Source organism: Impatiens glandulifera, chromosome 7, assembly GCF_907164915.1.
Source record: "Impatiens glandulifera chromosome 7, dImpGla2.1, whole genome shotgun sequence".
Taxonomy (NCBI): Eukaryota; Viridiplantae; Streptophyta; class Magnoliopsida; order Ericales; family Balsaminaceae; genus Impatiens; species Impatiens glandulifera.
This window is the reverse complement of record NC_061868.1, coordinates 31751354-31770416: the sequence shown is the minus strand read 5'-3', so window position 1 is coordinate 31770416 and position 19063 is coordinate 31751354.

Genomic DNA, 19063 nt, shown 5'->3' with positions numbered 1-19063 from the left:
TTTTTTCGAAATTAAGATTAATTTTCAATAATTATTTTTATTAGCAAATAAACTCAATTTAGTTGGTTTCTTTCTATAAATTAAAATACAAACAACAGTGACTAACTGTTATAAATAGAAATTAAAGACTGAGAAACGAGTTTCAAAGCTGGTAAGATATACTATAATTAGTTTACCTAATGATTAGAAAGATTATTGAGTGGAACGTCTATGGATCAATGATACTAATAAGTGTATGATATTTAAGTCTCTATTGGGTACTCTTAATTGTGGTATTTATTGTTTCAGCGAGACGAAGATACAACGTATGGATTAATGTGTTGTTAGGGATATTTGTAATTGGCGGCTTTGTGGTTGGAAAACTCTTGATTTTGTGGGAGCCTCGTGTGGGATTTTAGTAGCATGGAATGATGACATATTCGAAAAAAATGGATGTTAGTATTGGAAGATTTTCTGTGAGCGTTCAATTCAAAAATCGTGGGGATAATTTTAGGTTGGTTATCTCGACTGTTTATGGGCATGTCCTTCCTCAATTAAAGATGGAGTTTTTCTCTGAGTTGGCTAGTGTTGTTAGTTTATGTGATCCTCCTATTGTGTCGCGAGTGACATGAATTAGGTTAGACCCCCTTCTGAAAGAAAATGTGCGAGAAGACTCACGAGCGGTATGCGTGAGTTTTTTGAAACCATTGAGAATCTCGAACTTTTTGATTTACCATTAGAAGGATGTCAATATACTTGTAGGAGAGGAGACAGTCACGGTGGACTCGTTCAGTCTCGTTTAGACAGGTTTCCTGTAAGCGATTCAATTTTTCGTGGGTAGTTAATGTCTTCTAGAAAGTTCTTCCATGGAGCTGCTCCGATCATCGACCAATCTTGATTGAGCGTAAGTTGGTTTTGAGGGTGTGTCATCCATTTAGGTTCGAGAATAAATGATTGATTAGACCAGATTTCCTTCCGAGGGTGCAAACTTAGTGGGAGAACCAAGTGATATGTGAGTCACATTCTTCCAAAATTTTTGTTAAATTTAGAGATCTTCAAAAGCTGCTTAAAATTTGGTTTGTAGGGGACCATGATTATTTTCGATATAAGGTCGATACTTTATGCTATAAGTTCAAAGATATTGATGGGGCTGAAGAGGTGAGAGAGTTGTCGTATTATGAGATTATCTCTCGAATTTATTTGATTAGTGAGTTGCTAACTCTATGCTAACTCTATGCAAGAAAGAGAAAATTAGAGCTCGTTAGCGTAGTAGGGCTACCTGGTTAAGATATGGTGATAAGAATACAAAGTTCTTTAATAGTGTTTTGAATGTTCGGATTAGAAATAATGCGATTAATTCTATCTTGGTTCTTGGAGTTACTCATGAGAGTGAGCTAGCTATTTCTGCAAACATTATCCAGTTTTATAAGAATCTATTTCTCAAATCGTTTATTGACATGCTAAAGTTAGACGACATAAATTTTGTGGCTATTAGTTATGAGTAGAAGTGTATTCTTGAGACACGTTTTACGGTGTAAGAGGTGGAACATGGTATTAATATGTGCGGTAGTGACAAGGCTTCGGGTATCAATGATTTCACTTTGGCTTTCTTCAAAAAGGCGTGGACCTTCCTTAAGGGGGATGTTATGTCGGCAATTGAACACTTTTATCATTTCTCCTCTTTCGACAAAAGTTGGAATTCTACCTTGATTGTTCTCATTCGCAAGGCTTCAGGAACTATAGGCCTAAAAAATTTTAGGCCTATTAGTTTAGTCACATCTTTTTACAATATTATTTCAAAATGTTTGGCAAGCAGATTGCGTGTGGTGTTAGAATCAATTATATTTGTTAACCAAATGACGTTTATTAAAGGGCGTCAAATCTTTGATGCGACGTTGATTGTCAATGAGTGCATTGATATGCGTTTTCGTCAAACTTGATATTAAAAAAGCTTACGATCATATTAATTGGGGCTTTCTCTTCGATGTCATGGATAGGATGGGAATGGGAGAGAAGTAGATATGGTGGATAAAATTTTGCATTTCCACGGCTAAATTTTATGTTATTGTGAATGATAGTTCTCAAGGATATTTTGAGAGTTCGAAGGGGATTAGGTATGGTGACCCATTGTCCCCTTTTTGTTTGTCATTATCATGGAAGCTCTTTCTAGGATGATGATCTTCGCTAAAAATAACGGACTTATACATGGGGTTAATTGCAGATCAAGGAGAGCTCCATTTTCTATTTCTCACTTGTTGTTTGTTGAGGATATGCTATGTATGATTCAGGCTTCCTGTAGAAATTTCAAGCACTTCGTGATATTTGTGGTTATTTGGCGTTTTTTTGGGACTTCATTTTAATCTTGGAAAATCTAAAAATTTCTCCTCTAATTCTGTGTCGGTTAGGAGATGATCTCCTTTGGCGAGTATTTTAGAATTTGACATTGGATGTTTTCCGCCACGTATCTTTGTCTTCCACTAAGTTCAAAGGCTCGATCTAAAGTCTCTTGAGAACCGATTATCTCTAAGATGGAAAATAAACTCTCTATTTAGAAAAAAGCAAGTTGATCTTTAAGGGAGGTCGTATGGTCCTCATCTAGAGCGCGTTAGAATCTATGCCTACCTACATGATGTCATTATTTGTGATTCATAAAAGCGTGGAAGTAAAAATAGAGAGGTTGATGTGTAAATTTTTATGAAGGTCTTCTGAGTCTTAATTTTCACATGTTGTTAGTTAGGACAAAGTAAAAATTCCCAAAGAGGTTTAAGTTTCGTGACTTTTGTGCTTTTAATAGGGCCTTATTATCAAAGTGATGTGCAAGTTTTGGTTCGAAAAGGGAAGTCTATGGGTAAATATAATCAGAAGCAAATATGAGTTAGATTGGTCTAGTTGGTTTACAAAAATATCCAATTGTCCCGTGGGATGTTGCATATGGAGTAGTATATCAATCATGTGGAAAAGTTGCCGTGAATATTCTTTATTTATCATGGTTGACAATTTATCTATCCATTTTTGGGAGGATGCATGGTGTAGGGTAAGAATTTTGTTGTTCTCTTCCTCGTGTTGGAATCTATTACTATTTGTAGATAAGCCACAATCAAAGATATGTACAACCATTACTCTCAAGGGTTTGCACATCGTATCAGATATATAATGAGGTTATCATTGTAGGAAAGTTCTTCTCATGATAGATTGTTATCATTAGTAGCCAACAAAGGAGTGTCTCCATTGAACCAAGATACAATACGATGGAGAAATTTATACAAGTTTGTCGTGGAACATTGTTATTATCTATTCAATAGAGTCGTTCCAACTGAGTTATGCTGGGAGAAATTATGGGAGTCTAAGATTCCCACTAAGATTTTTTTTCCAGGTGGAGTGCGATCCACAGTGGTATTCTAACTGATGATAGATATATGTGCAAGGGTCTTATCTTAGTCAGTTGATGTCGTATGTGTCTTAAAGATGTGGAGACGGTCCATCATCTCATTTTACATTGTAAGGGTGTCGCTAATATTTGGAGTCTTCTTTGGAGTATTACTCGTATTCATTGGGTTATGCCGAAAACTATTGGTGCATGTTATGAAATGTGTATTAAGGAAACTAGATTTAGCAGGCTAAGTATTAAGACCTTAGACAAGGAAAACAGAGACCAGATTAATAAAATTAATAAATGGGTTGATAAGCCTATACAGAGTAAATTTTACTATAATAGACCAACACCAATGGATGTTTTACATGAAGAATACACAGATACAATTGATATTAGTTATTCAGGAAACAAAATACATGAATAGAATATTGATGGATATTCAAACAAACAAATTTATAATACAGTACATAGAATGTTAATGTACTCAACACTTTGTAAAAATAGTGATAAAACAATAGCAACAATGATTGTTGCTGGATTTACTAGACAATTAAAAGGTTGGTGGGATAATTATTTTTCCCAAGAAAATAGAGATTCTATTCTTAACATTGTAAAACAAGAAAACAATAGTCTAACTGAACATGCAGTTTATACACCAGCGATTAACATCATTGAGCACTTCACGGGAAGGTTCAGTGATAATAGTGATACGATTAGAACATTATTACAAAATCTAAGGTGTAAGACACTTTCAGATTTTAGATGGTATAAAGATACCTTTCTAAGTAGAGTTTTGGAACTCCCAGAATGTAATAATGTACATTGGAAATCAAAATTTATTGACGGCCTTCCTAGCCTATTTGCTGAAAGAGTTAGACGGAACCTCAAAAAGAGTCATTCAATGATACCATATGAAACTTATACATATGGTGTATTAATAGATACTTGTATACAAGAAGGGCTAGCCTTATGTAATGAAATAAGGTTAAACCAACAAATTAAAAGACAGAGTCAAAGTGAAAGACAACAATTATGTCAATTCTGCCAACAATTTGGTATAGATAGTTCGACATCTAGAAAAGAGAAAAGAGTGTAATATAATAAGTTTCACAAATATAGAAAACCATCCCAAAAATACTCAGACATAAAAAATGAGAGGAGAAAAGAAAAGTCTAAACACAAGTCAAAATATTTCAAAAATAATAAGAAATGCCACAACTGTGGAAAATTTAGACACACTGTTGGGCAATGAAAAAATTAATAAACTTGAAATCCCAGAAGACACAAAAAGATTAATAATTTAAACCTTACAAAACTCAGAATCTGAAGAATCTGATTCATATTCAATAATTATTGATTCTGAAATAGATGATCTAGATAATGAAAACATTTCTGAATTAAGCTCAGAAGACTCCAAATGCGAGCCTTTCCGGTCAGGATTAAATTGCCCTAAAAAAGAAACAAATAACCTAGATCAAAATATTGACAAATCAGAATTATATAGAATTATATTTCAATTTTCAGATATGAAAGTTAATGTTTTAACATCATATCATGCTTTTGAATTATTAAAAGTCATTAAAGACCCAGAATTAAGAATGCAGATCATAAATCAGTTTAATTCTAAAGAAGAAGAGGCAGAAGAAAAGAGATTAAATTATAATAATCATAATAAATCTTACACTATGAGTGAAGTAATGAATCAACTTAGACACAAGATTCAACACAAAGAAGAGAATACAACTCTCACAAATCTTTACAAAGAAATTAATAATTTAAAAGAAGAAATTAAGATATTAAAAAAGAAGAATATTATACAAGAATCCAGGATAACTAAGCTTGAGGATAAACCTCACGAAAATAATCAATATAATGACAACAAAACAGAAATTGAAGAAAATATCTTCTCATAAAATTCTTTATCCACAATAGAAATGGTTAAATCCCAAAAATAGAACATAAGAATATCTCTCCTAATAGATAATCATTATACAAGGTCATTTACTGCCCTTGTTGATAGCAGGGCAGATTTAAATGTTATTCAAGAAGGACTAATCCCCACTAGGTATTTTCATAAAACAAGTCATACCCTGTGGCATGCAGGTGGAGATAAACTCCAAATCCAATATAAGCTTCCAAAAGCCTATATGTACTGATAATAAGTGCATTCCTCAAAGTTTTATACTTGCTAAAGATATATCAAATCAGGTAATACTTGGTACCCCACTTTTAAACACCATCTACCCGATAAAGATGATTGATAATAAAGGTATTACAGAAATTTTTCAGAAACATGATATTTTTCTAGAATTTATTGTGGAGCCACTTATAAAATGTTACATAATATATATGATAATATCAAAACAAAACAAGACCAAATATATTTTCTAAAACAAGAAATAAGTCTTATGATAATAGATGAACAACTAGAAAATCCTAAATTACAAGAAAAAATAACTCTACTAAAAGACCAACTTTCAATAGATATTTGTAATGAACATCCTAATGCATTCTGGGATAGAAATAAATATATAGTTTCACTACCCTATGAATATTCCTACAAAGGCAAGACCCTGCCAAATGAATTTAGAATATCTAGAATTATGCAAAAAGGAGATAGATGCGCTATTACAGAAGGGATTAATAAGTCCATCACAATCACCCTAGTCATGTACGGTTTTCTATGTAAACAAACATTTAGAAATCGAAAGAGGCGTACCAAGGTTAGTAATAAACTACAAACCCCTCAACAATGTATTAAAATGGATTAGACATCCAATTCCTAATAAAAATGATCTATTAGATAGGCTATATGATAGTTTAATATTCTCAAAGTTTGACTTGAAATCAAGATATTGGAAAATTCAAATTGAAAAATCTGACAGATATAAAACAGCATTCAATGTCCCTATAGGACATTATGAATGGAATGTGATTCCATTTGATTAAAAAATGCTCCATCCGAATTTCAAAAAATTATGAATAATATCTTCAATCCTTATAGCACATTTATAATTGTCTACATTGATGATATATTAGTCTATTCAAAAACAATTGAAACCCATTTTAAACATTTAAATATGTTCAAAACAATAATAACTCAAAATGGATTAGTATTTTCTAAACCAAAAATGGATCTTTTCAAAACAAGAATAAGGTTTTTAGGTCATATCATTGAAAAGAGAAATATTACTCCTATTAATATAAACATAATACAATCACTGATAAAACACAGTTACAAAGATTTTTAGGCAGCCTCAATTATGTGGCTCAATACTATAAAAATCTAATAGAAGATACATCAATCTTATATAAAAGGCTGAAGAAAAATCCAAAGCCATAGTCAAACCATCATACAGATGCTATTAAAAGAATTAAAAATAAAGTAAAAGTACTTCCTTGTCTAATGATAAGTAACCCAAATTGGGAAAAGGTAATTTAGACTGACGCTTCTGACATAGAATTTGGAGGAATATTAACTCAATTAGATCCAAAAACAAAACAAGTCTATCTTGTCAGATTCCATTCGGGAAAATGGAACAATTCTAAAAAAAATTATGCGACAATCGCCAAAGAAATTCTTGCCATAGTCAAATGTGTTTTAAAATTCCAAGATGATTTATATAATCAAAAATTTATTATACGAACAGACTGCAATGCAATTAAATTCATGTTCCAAAAAGACTTTAAACATGATGTATCAAAACAAATGTTCGCCAGATGGCAAGCTCATTTAGCCCCATTTGATTTTGAAATAACATACAAAAAATGGATAGATAATAATCTTCCTGATTTCTTGATCCGTGAATTTTTAAATTTACAGAAAATAAGCGAAAGGGATTATGAATCTTTCTCTAATAGAGGAAGAGTACGGGGCAGAACACCAGAGATCATATCTCAGTATGGTAAACAAAATCTGGTAGCAATGTATCTCTCCCAAAGTACGGAAAGTCAAAAGGACAATCCAATATACGCCAGAATACTGGGAGATGAAGAATCAGAATCTAATAATATTAGATTTATGAGAAATGAATATAAAGAAATTATATTTCTCCTAGAAGAAAAAGTCCTCAAATGGAAAAGTGAGCCATGGACAATAATGCAAAGGTATTTGGATAATACATCCACACCATCGAGGACTTATAAGTCCCGAATATTTTACGAACAAATACTTATTCAAAGTGGATCATGTGAAATATCACATTTCTCTGGCGCAAATAAAGAAATTTATAATTTCAGCAAAATGATAATAAAAAAGACAATTTCCTTAGAAGATTGGGAAATATCCCCAATGAAAGAAAGAGAATTGTCGTTTAATAAAACAACGAAAATCAAATTTAATTATTGGGATTATTGTGATGCCTTCACTAAGGCACTAAATTATGAGAATAATAAATATAAACATTCCTGGTTCATCAAGGTATGTGCGAATGTCTATAGAGGAGACATCCCCCACTGGTTCATAAACTGGTTTTACTATTTAGGTCCTAGCCCAAAAGTTTTACTAGAAGAAATCAATGTCCTATTTGATAAATGGAGCGAGGTATCCCCTCAGCTTCTGAAAAAACAAGAAGCTAATTTATATATTGATGGAATAACTTCATGTTTATTTTTCACTGAATTTTCCATTCCCTGGATTTGGAAATGGATACCTGAATTTGGTTATACCAAAACAAGTTTTCCTTGTCTATTTAGATCATCCCATTATAAATTTTGGGATAAAATGATGAGAATAGATCAGGAAACGAATGAGCGATTTCGGGAAAGAGACAATGGACCACCTACACCAGCAAATAAGCATTTATGAAGAAAAACGACAAGTAGCTGAAGCGCCGTCCCTTTTGATTATATCTCCAAAAAAATCGAATGAGGTCAAACAACTTACACTAGTAAAAAAAGGACCTTTAGCGACGGTTTTTCCCGAAGGTTTTGTAAACCTCTCCTAAATACTCCCGAGAGGAACAAATCCTTCGGGATTGAAAATGGATTCCGAGTGGGGTGTAAAACCTTCGGGTTTATTCATTATTACCGAAAGTTCTTTGTAGAACTTTCGGTTTTAACCTTCCCAAAAAACCCAAAAATTGGATGTGGGTTAATTGCGAAGGTTTTTGTCAAAACCTTCGGTTTTGAAATCCCTTGGTTTTTTAATTACGAAGGTTATTCAAAGAACATTCGGTTTTGCATTTTTTGAAAATTTCATTTCCGAAAGTTTTACAAAGAACCTTCGGTTTTGCTCATTAAAAAAAAATTCTAAATTTTGAAATGTTTATTTCCGAAGGTTTTTTAATAAACCCTCGGTTTTGACCAATATCAAAACCGAAAGATTTATAAAACCTTCGGCCTCAACCTCTATAAATACAAACCCTAACCCTTCTCTTTTTCATTCCGCTTCTCTCCTTTCTCTCTCTTCCGCCTCCGCCGCCGCCTGCCTCCTCCAAGCCGCGGGTTCTTCTCCTCTCTTCAGGTAATTTGTTTGATTTGGTTTTTTTGTTTTGTTTATTGTAAGATTTAGATTTCTTAAGTTTATATATATATATATATATTATAGATCTAGATTTATGTTAGTTTACGTTATTTTGTTTGATTAATATATATATATATATACATATATCTGAAATGCATTTAGGATATGGGTGATGATTCGACATGGAAGAGACTTCGGCGTACACCGGAGAAACTGCATCCGTGTTACCAGAATCTGATAACACAATCAGAAATTGCGGCACGTGAGGAAGAGGTCAGAAAGATGACGCTGGAAATGGAACAAATCCGACTAAGGGATGCCGAAAGAGGTCGTTTGCTCAGTGAAATCAAAGCGGACCGGGCCGAAATGTCTCAGAGATTAGAGAATCTCGAACAGGAACTTGTCTTGTTGAGGAGTCGACTGAATCAACCACCCCCTCCTTCCACCCATCTAATAATTAATTTCTAGATTTATTATGGATTTATTATGGATTTATTATGGGTTTATGACAGTTATGTTTTAATATTTATGAATTATTGTTATTATGTTTGTTTGGTTTGGTTGAATATGATTTAAATAATTATGTTTTTGTTGACTTTTAATCTTTTTTTTAAAAAAAAAACCGCATCGCCAAAACCGAAGGTTTATTTGAAAACCTTCGGTTTTGACCTTACATTAAAAAAATCATAGGGTAAAAACCGAAGGTTTTCAAATAAACCTTCGGTTTTGACCTTACATTAAAAAAATCAGATTTTTTTCTAAGTATGGGGAAGGGTAAAAACCGAAGGTTCTCAAATAAACCTTCGGTTTTGACCTTACATTAAAAAAATCAGATTTTTTTCTAAGTATGGGGAAGGGTAAAAACCGAAGGTTTTCAAATAAACCTTCGGTTTTGACCTTACATTAAAAAAATCAGATTTTTTTCTAAGTATGGGGAAGGGTAAAAACCGAAGGTTTCAAATAAACCTTCGGTTTTGACCTTACATTAAAAAAATCAGATTTTTTTCTAAGTATGGGGAAGGGTAAAAACCGAAGGTTTTCAATAAACCTTCAGTTTTGACCTTACATTAAAAAAATCAGATTTTTTTCTAAGTATGGGGAAGGGTAAAAACCGAAGGTTTTCAAATAAACCTTCGGTTTTGACCTTACATTAAAAAAATCAGATTTTTTTCTAAGTATGGGGAAGGGTAAAAACCGAAGGTTTTCAAATAAACCTTCGGTTTTGACCTTACATTAAAAAAATCAGATTTTTTTCTAAGTATGGGGAAGTGTAAAAACCGAAGGTTTTCAAATAAACCTTCGGTTTTGACCTTACATTAAAAAAATAAGATTTTTTTCTAAGTATGGGGAAGTGTAAAAACCGAAGGTTTTCAAATAAACCTTCGGTTTTGACCTTACATTAAAAAAATCAGATTTTTTTCTAAGTATAGGGAAGGGTAAAAACCGAAGGTTTTCAAATAAACCTTCGGTTTTGACCTTACATTAAAAAAATCAGATTTTTTTCTAAGTATGGGGAAGTGTAAAAACCGAAGGTTTTCAAATAAACCTTCGGTTTTGACCTTACATTAAAAAAATCAGATTTTTTTCTAAGTATGGGGAAGGGTAAAAACCGAAGGTTTTCAAATAAACCTTCGGTTTTGACCTTACATTAAAAAAATCAGATTTTTTTCTAAGTATGGGGAAGGGTAAAAACCGAAGGTTTTCAAATAAACCTTCGGTTTTGACCTTACATTAAAAAAATCAGATTTTTTTCTAAGTATGGGGAAGGGTAAAAACCGAAGGTTTTCAAATAAACCTTCGGTTTTGACAATTCCCAAAAAACATCTAATCAAGGTCAAGACCGAGAGATATATTTAAAACCTTCGCAAATACACATCAAAACCGAAAGTTAATTTTATAACTTTCGGTTTTAACACTACCTAGTTTGTTCAATTATTTTGATTTTAACCCACTAATCTTAACTTCTAACTAATATAATCAATTTCGTGTTGTATTTTAAAAATTAATATTGTGTTTCATGTTCACATATTTATGATTGTGTTTGATTATTATAGAGAAGTCTATATGAATGTTCATGTTTGATTATCTTATGAATGTAGGTAATGTTTGATCAAATGGATTGTGCAATATTTTGAATACATCAAATGTGGTAAATTAATATTGTTATAGGTCATTAGAAGGTGAAAAACCAAAGAATTTAACCTTTTGTCAAGTGATAATTCCGAAAGTTATATAATTAACTTTCGGAAATAACCATCAAAACCGAAAGTTTTCTATAAACTTTCGGATTTTACATTTTCTCAAGAACGAGGGTTTTATATAAACCCTTCGGTTTTGATGGATATTTCCGAAAGTTAATTATATAACTTTCGGAATTATCATTTCACAAAATTGTAAAATTCATTGGTTTTCTACCTTCCAATCTAGACTCCTAAATAATATAATCAAGTGTGTGTTTTTATTTTAAAACTTTTAATTGTCTTTAATGTTAAAATGTTTATGAATGTGTTTGATTATATATAGAAGTGTATATGAATGTTTATGTTTGATTATCCTATGTATTTATGTAATGTTTGATCATATGGATTGGGAAATGTTTTAAGGATATCAAATGTGTTAAATTAATGTTGTTCAACGTTATTAGAAAGTGAGAATTCAAATAATTTAACAAGTTCTCATGTTGTAAAACCGAAAGTTAAATATATAACTTTCGGAAATATGCATAAAAAACGAAAGATTTACCAAAGCCTCTCGTTTTTGTGTATTTAAATTTAATTCGAAAAATGTATTTAAACATTAAAAACCGAGAGTTATATTAAAACTCTCGGAATTTGAACATTAAAAACCGAGAGTTATATTAAAACTCTCGGAATTTAAACATTATAAAACCGAGAGTTGTATATAAAACTCTCGGGTTCTATAAGGGTAAAACCGAGAGGTTTATACACAACTCTCGGGTTTTAATAATGGTAAAACCGAGAGTTCTTTATACAACTCTCGGAAATGACATCCTAAAATTAAAAAAGCGCCTCTTCCTCTTCTTTTTCCCGATTTCATTTCTCTCTTCTCCTCTCATCTCCGCCGCCCTCTTCTCTCTCCCCGACGAACAAGCAGACACGAAGACCACCGAACATCTTGCGTCGCCGCCCTGCCGAACACCTTGCGCCGCCGCCCTGCCGAAGACCACCGAAGCTGTTGAAGAATCGCCCTCTGCCGCCGCCGCCGAAACTTGAAGAATCTCTGCCGCCGCCGCCGCCCTGCAAGGTTAGTTTAGGGTTTTATTTTGAAAGTAGGTTAGATTAGTGTTAGATTGTTGCAATTAGGTTAGATTAATTTTAGATTCTTGTTAGATTTTTCAGATTAGGTTAGATTATTGTTAGATTTTTGAAATTAGGTTAGATTGAAGCTAGATTTTTGTTAGATTGTTGCAATTAGGTTAGATTATTGTTAGATATTTGTTAGATTTTTGTTAGATTTGTATGTTAGGTATTTTGTTTGATATTAGGTTATTTGTTTGATTTTAGGTTATTTGTTTGATTTTAGGTTATATTTGTTTGATTGGGTTGAAAATTTGGTTGATTTTGGTTAGTTTAGGTTATATTGAATTGTTACATTAGGCTTATATTATTGTTAGATTGATTAGTTTAGATTATGTATTGGATTTGATTTTTGTAATTGGTTGTTGGATTTGGTTTTAGGTTATATTGAGTTTGGTTGTATGATTTTGTTAGATAATGTTAGATTAGGTTGAAAATATGTTTGATTTTGGTTAGTTTAGGTTTTGGATTGATTATTTTCTTGGATTGATTTCATATATGTTTGGTTTGATTTTGGTTAGTTTAGGTTTTGGATTGATTATTTTATTCGATTGATTTGATATATGTTTGGTTGAATGTTTGTTGGTTTGATTGTTATTTAATTGAGGTTTGATTTAGGTTAGATATGATTGAAGTTTAGGTTAGAATTTTAGGTTAAAATTTTGATTTTGGCTAGATTGATGTTTGATTGGAGTTTGATTTGATTAGATTTATTGGTTTGAATATTTGGTTATATTAATGTTGGTTATTGTTATTAGGTTAGGATTAGGAATTTAAGCCGCCCGCTGCCCGCTCGTCGATCTACATTCGCTGCTCTTCTTCGTCGCTCTATTTGTGCAAGGTTAGTTCTTGTTGGTTTATTATATGGTTAGGTTAGTTTCATGTTTGATTTATGTTAGATTTGAAGTATGTTAGATTAGGTATTATGTTAGATTAGGTATTATGTTTGATTTATGTTAGATTATGTTAGATTATGTTAGATTATGTTAGATTAGATTATGTTTGAAATGTGTATGAATGAAATAATGTTGAATTATAATTTAAATAGGTTTTGAAATGTGTATGAATGAAATAATGTTAGAATACATGTATGTTTAGATTTAAGTTAGATTTATGTTAGGTTTTATTATTGTTTGTTTATGTGTAATTTTGGTTGGATAATGATAGATTAGTTAGAAATTATGTTAACATTATGTAAGCCTAATTAATTTAGACAAATTTAAGTAAATAATAATGCGGGTTGTTTTCCATTTTATTAGAAATATGGAAGTACCCGATAAAAGCTGGATGACCTTACGTCGAGATCATCCAGATTACGAGGAAGGTGTTGACAAATTCCTCGAGTATGCTGTTCGGAATACATCCCGACAAACTGTGAAATGTCCCTGCGTGAAATGCTTGAACACGCCGTTTATGGAAATAGACGAAGTGAAGACTCACCTCATCGTTTATGGAATAAATATCCATTATGAGTATTGGTATTTTCATGGAGAAAAGAGACGTACTACTCAAGTGGTTAATGAAGATGTCGATGAAGATGCCGATGACTACGATGATGATGACGACGATGATCAGTCGGAGGATGCCGTGCCGGAATTCAACGATCCGATACAAGAGATGAATAATACAGTTAATGAACAGGTGAACGAAGAACGTTATATGCACGAATTTATAAGCGATATGTTCCCCAACATTAATGACGTCCCGAGCAACGATGAACCAGTCGAAGATGCGCAAAGATTTTATAAATTGCTTGATGATTCCAAACGGCCATTGTATGAAGGTGCTCGAATAACGAAATCATCGGCACTACTGAAACTACTTCACATAAAAAATGTATGTCAATGGACGAATTCTTCGTTCGATATGTTGCTACGTCTGCTTAAAGACTACATATTACCGATTGACGCTCAATTGCCAAACTCATACTACGAAAGTAAAAAATTCATTACTGATATCGGGCTTAAATATGACAAGATAGACGCATGTAAGAACAACTGTATGCTATTTTGGAAGGACGACATAAATGAAGATTCGTGCAGAGTTTGCGGTCTTTCAAGATGGAAAGTCGACCAAACAAGTGGGACATATCGGGAGAAGCAAAACGGGAAATTCATTCCAAAAAAGGTGTTGAGATATTTCCCTTTAATACCAAGACTGCAAAGACTATACATGTCCTCAAAGACGGTTCCAATGATGAGATGGCATAAAGAATGAAGAGTTGATAGTGATACGTTGAGACACCCCGCTGATTCCTTAACTTGGAAGACGTTTGATGAAAATTATACAGATTTTGCTTCAGAATCTCGAAACGTAAGACTTAGTTTATCAAGCGATGGGTTTCAACCATTTGCAAATGGAAAAAAATCATACAGTGTTTGGCCGGTAATTCTCGTCCCTTATAATGTGTCACCCACGACTTGCATGGATTATAGCAATTTCATTTTATCTATGTTAATTCCGGGTCCAAAGAGTCCGGGAGATGCAATTGACATATTTCTCCAGCCATTGATCGAAGAGTTGCATGAACTGTGGCAAACAGGAGTGAGAACGTTTGATGCACACACCTCGCAATACTTTAACATGCGAGCTGCGTTGTTGTGGACCATTAACGACTTTCCCGCATACGCGAATTTATCAGGCTGGAGTACGAAAGGTAAATTTGCTTGTCCTTGTTGTAACAACGACACGGTATCCCTTCGATTGGTTCATGGTTCCAAACAATGTTACTTGGGTCACAGACGTTTCCTTCCACCGAAGCACAAATACAGAAGGGATAAAGAGTCGTTTGATGGTCGAACTGATTATAGAGATCCCCCTAGATTGTTAACGGGGCAAGAAAGTTATGAGCAAGCACGAGACCTAGAAGACATTATTCTCAGTGCAGATATGAGCAAGAGAACCAAGATATATCATGAAACGCGGGGAGACAATTGGAACAAACTTAGCATTTTATTCCGTCTACCTTATTGGAAATCGCTATTATTGAGACATAATTTGGATGTGATGCATATTGAGAAAAATATTTGTGAGAGCGTGTTGGGAACAATAATGAATGTGAAAGAGAAGACTAAGGATGGTCCTAAAGCTCGTAAAGACTTAGAACTCTTAGGCATAAAATCATGGTTACATCCTATAAATGATGAAGGAGTTGTTCATTATCCAGAAGCGCCTTTCACTTTGACATCCGAAAATAAAATACGTCTTTGTAACTTCTTGAAAGATCTCAAGTTGCCTGATGGGTTTTGCTCAAATATCGGGGGTTGTGTAAATTTGGAAGAGAAAAAACTTTCGGGATTAAAGAGTCACGATTGTCACATTTTGTTGGAATATCTAATTCCTTTAGCAACTCGTGGATTGCTTCCAGAGTATGTGTATGATGCGTTAGTAAATTTGTCTCGTTTCTTTCGGTTGTTGTGCTTCAAAGAGTTGATTCAAGAGGACCTGGAACAATTGTACATGGATATTACATTGACACTTTGCAAATTTGAAATGATTTTTCCGCCGTCAATCTTCGACATCATGATGCATCTCCCGGTTCACTTGTCATTTGAGGCTTTGCTTGGAGGACCTGTTCAGTATCGATGGATGTATCCCTTTGAACATTACATGGGTACAATGAAAAGATATTTGCGGAATAATAACCACCCCGAAGCCTCTATAAGCGAGAGCTATCTTGTTAACGAAAGTATTAGCTTATGTGCCAGGTATATGGAGGAACAAGATCAAGAAAATGCACAACCTGAAATCTCGGGGATTTCAATATTTGCATCATTGGAAGACCTATCCAACGGAAAAGTATACAACTTGGATTATATAGATCGAGTGACAGCTCATTCTTACATTTTGAAAAATTGTCCCGAAGTAGAACCTTTTTACATGTAAGTTTCAAAGTTGCTGTTACTAATTAGCATTAAAGAGTGTTACTAATTAGCATTCGATCTATTTGCAGAGATTATAACAACGAGTCAAGTGGAGAAACGTTTGCCGCATATTTCAAGCATCGAGTGAGTAAATTACAAACCATATATCCTAACTCTTCTTATTCATATTAACAACTACATTTCGGATACATATATAGGTCGCCCATTTAGCAGAAATTAACGACATATCAAGAGACCTCAAGATCTTAGGAGAAGGTCCAAGTATGTACTCGTCTATGTATGTTTGGTGTAAAGTAAACGGATTCAAATTCTGTACAGAAAAACACGACGAAGGTTTGACAACTCAAAATAGTGGGGTGGTTGTTGAGGGATTCAACGGATCTGAAACTATGTCATACTACGGAGTTTTGACGGATATAATCGAATTACAATACTATTCTCACAAACGAGTTGTTTTATTCAAGTGTAAGTGATTTGATACACACTCGGGGGAACTAGGAGTGAAAGTGGATAAATATGGCTTCGTAAGTGTAAATGTAAACCGAATATTGAAAACGCAAAGTCAAGACCCGTATATATTGGCGAGTCAAGCAAAACAAGTATTCTACGCCCCTGATATGTCAGCCCGACCCGGTGGGAAGATTGTGACAAAAATAAAACCGCGGTTTACAAACATATAGTTCAGATTAATTAATTAGGTAGATTTAATTATGTTTTTAACTTTATATTCATTTTTATTACTACTTATTTCAAGTATTCACTCATTTTTATTAATGGTGTGAATTAAGAATGTCTGAAGCTCCTAAAACAACTTGGAAGAGTATGAGGAAGACACCCAAGAAATTGGATAAGAGTTACCAAAACCTACTTGCCCAATCCGAGTCGTTAAAGCAACGAGGATCGTCTTCGAGAGACCAACCACCGATTCCTGTGGTCCCGATAGCTACTGCGCCTCCCCGAACATACGAGACTGAAGACGATATTGATGACCTCGCAGAGTATATAGAGAGCACATTCGCTGATAACCTGCCTAGCGATGAGGCTGAAGACGAGGGTCTTGAGGAGCCTATCGAGGAGCAGGATGACGAGGAGGAGCACGGGACCACTCCCGACCCATCATCGACAGGTATTTCGTTTACAAATTAGTTAGTGTTTCAATTGATTGACATATTTAATTAAGATTTTGATAATTTTGAAGAATCTTCTGCCCGCAAGAGACGGGGGAAGAACAAGAATATTGTGCTGTCTAAGAGGCTAGCGGGGACGAGGATCCCTCTAACGTTTAGAGAGAAGGATGGGAGGCCAGGCGGTACAGATGTGGGAAGAACACGGTGGTCTAGACATGTGGGGTCGATTATCCGGGACCCCGCAGCCGTCTCACACCGTCTTCTCAAGTGGAAGGCTTTAAGTGCAGAACAATTGGATTCACTGTGGATTGCTATCAAGGTACTACTTATAACTTGATTATACATTACGTCATTAAATAATTATTTGTAACATTTGGATGTTATTTATTTCAGGATTCGTTCGAAGCGACTAATGGTGACATTGAGTCTTTTCGAAAGACGGGGTTGGGACACGCCAATCAGATATGGGATAGATGGCTGTCGGATTTGAACAAGAATTATATCCGCGTCCACAACGGAGACGAGGCGGCGGTACTGGCTAATCCTCCACCGGACTACAATCGAGATGATTGGGAGTTTGTGTGTCGCAACCATTTCTTCACAGAAACGTTTAAGGTACGGTTTCATAATTCAAATAAAAGTTGATATTAATTAATCTAACTTCATTTGTTATTTCAAATATAGAGACACAGTTCTACCAATATGAAGAACCGGAAGAATCTGAAATTCCCTCATCGAACGGGAAGTAGACCGTTTGCACAAATTGAAGACGAGTTGGTAAGTTCATTATTTGTAATAACTTAATATAAAAATTGTTATTAATTATATAAATCATTTATTTCAACAGGCGATTGAAATGGGACGGCCACCGTCTGTAATTGAAGTATTCAAGAGGACCCGTACACCAAAACCGACACAAGAAAACCCAACACCCGTCCCGGACGAACACGTGCAAGAGAAAATTGTAAGTGAATTGAATATGCCTAGTTTTTTATTATATAAATGATATTTTATTTGAATTGTGCATGCTGAGATGGAAGAGGTTGTTAGTAACGAACCGGGAATATCAGATTTTGAATTGACGGAGAAGGTGTTCGGACAACAAAAACACGGGGTAGTGTTCGGAATGGGATCAGGCGTCCGGCCCACACACTTTCGTGAGGATCGTCGTAGTGGAAACAGTTCACAGCGAAACAATGAGCGATTGTTAGAAGAGAATCAAATAATGAAGCTCAAGCTGAAGGAACTGGAGAAGAGAGATGAAGAAAGAAGGCGGAAAATGGAAGAATTGCAATCGGAAAAGCAAGAAATTGTGGAAAGAATGGAGAGGGAGAAGTTAGAGATTACCGAAAAAATGGAGAGGGAGAAGTCAGAGATGAACGCGAGAATGGAGAGAATCGAATTATATATGAGGCAACAACCACCTCCTCCCCCACAAGCTAAGGTTGTTTCGATTATGAACATGTTTTCATTATAGTAGTTGAATTTATAACAGATTGTTCGGAATATTTGTTTGGTTTCGAATTTTGTAATGTTCACGATCAATTAATGTGATCGTTTAATGTATGCTGCATTTCTTTTATCATTAATATATTGGTTTGGCTGAACAGGTTTTGGTTAGGTTTTGGTTGCGAGCAATATAATCCGCACATTTTTAAAAATTTAAGGGAAAAAACCGAAAGTAATATTGAAATCTCTCAGTTTTTCTCTTTTTGGAAAAAACGAGAGATATTAGAAAACTCTCGGTTTTTAGCCAAAGAGAAAACCGAGAGTTATATGACAAACCCTCGGTTTTTATCTTAAAGAGGAAAACCGAGAGTTATTTACAAAACTTTCGGTTTTCCTCTTCGGGTAAAAACCGAGAGTTTTAATATAACTTTCGGTTTTCTTGAAAAGGAGAAAACCGAGAGTTAGTGGAA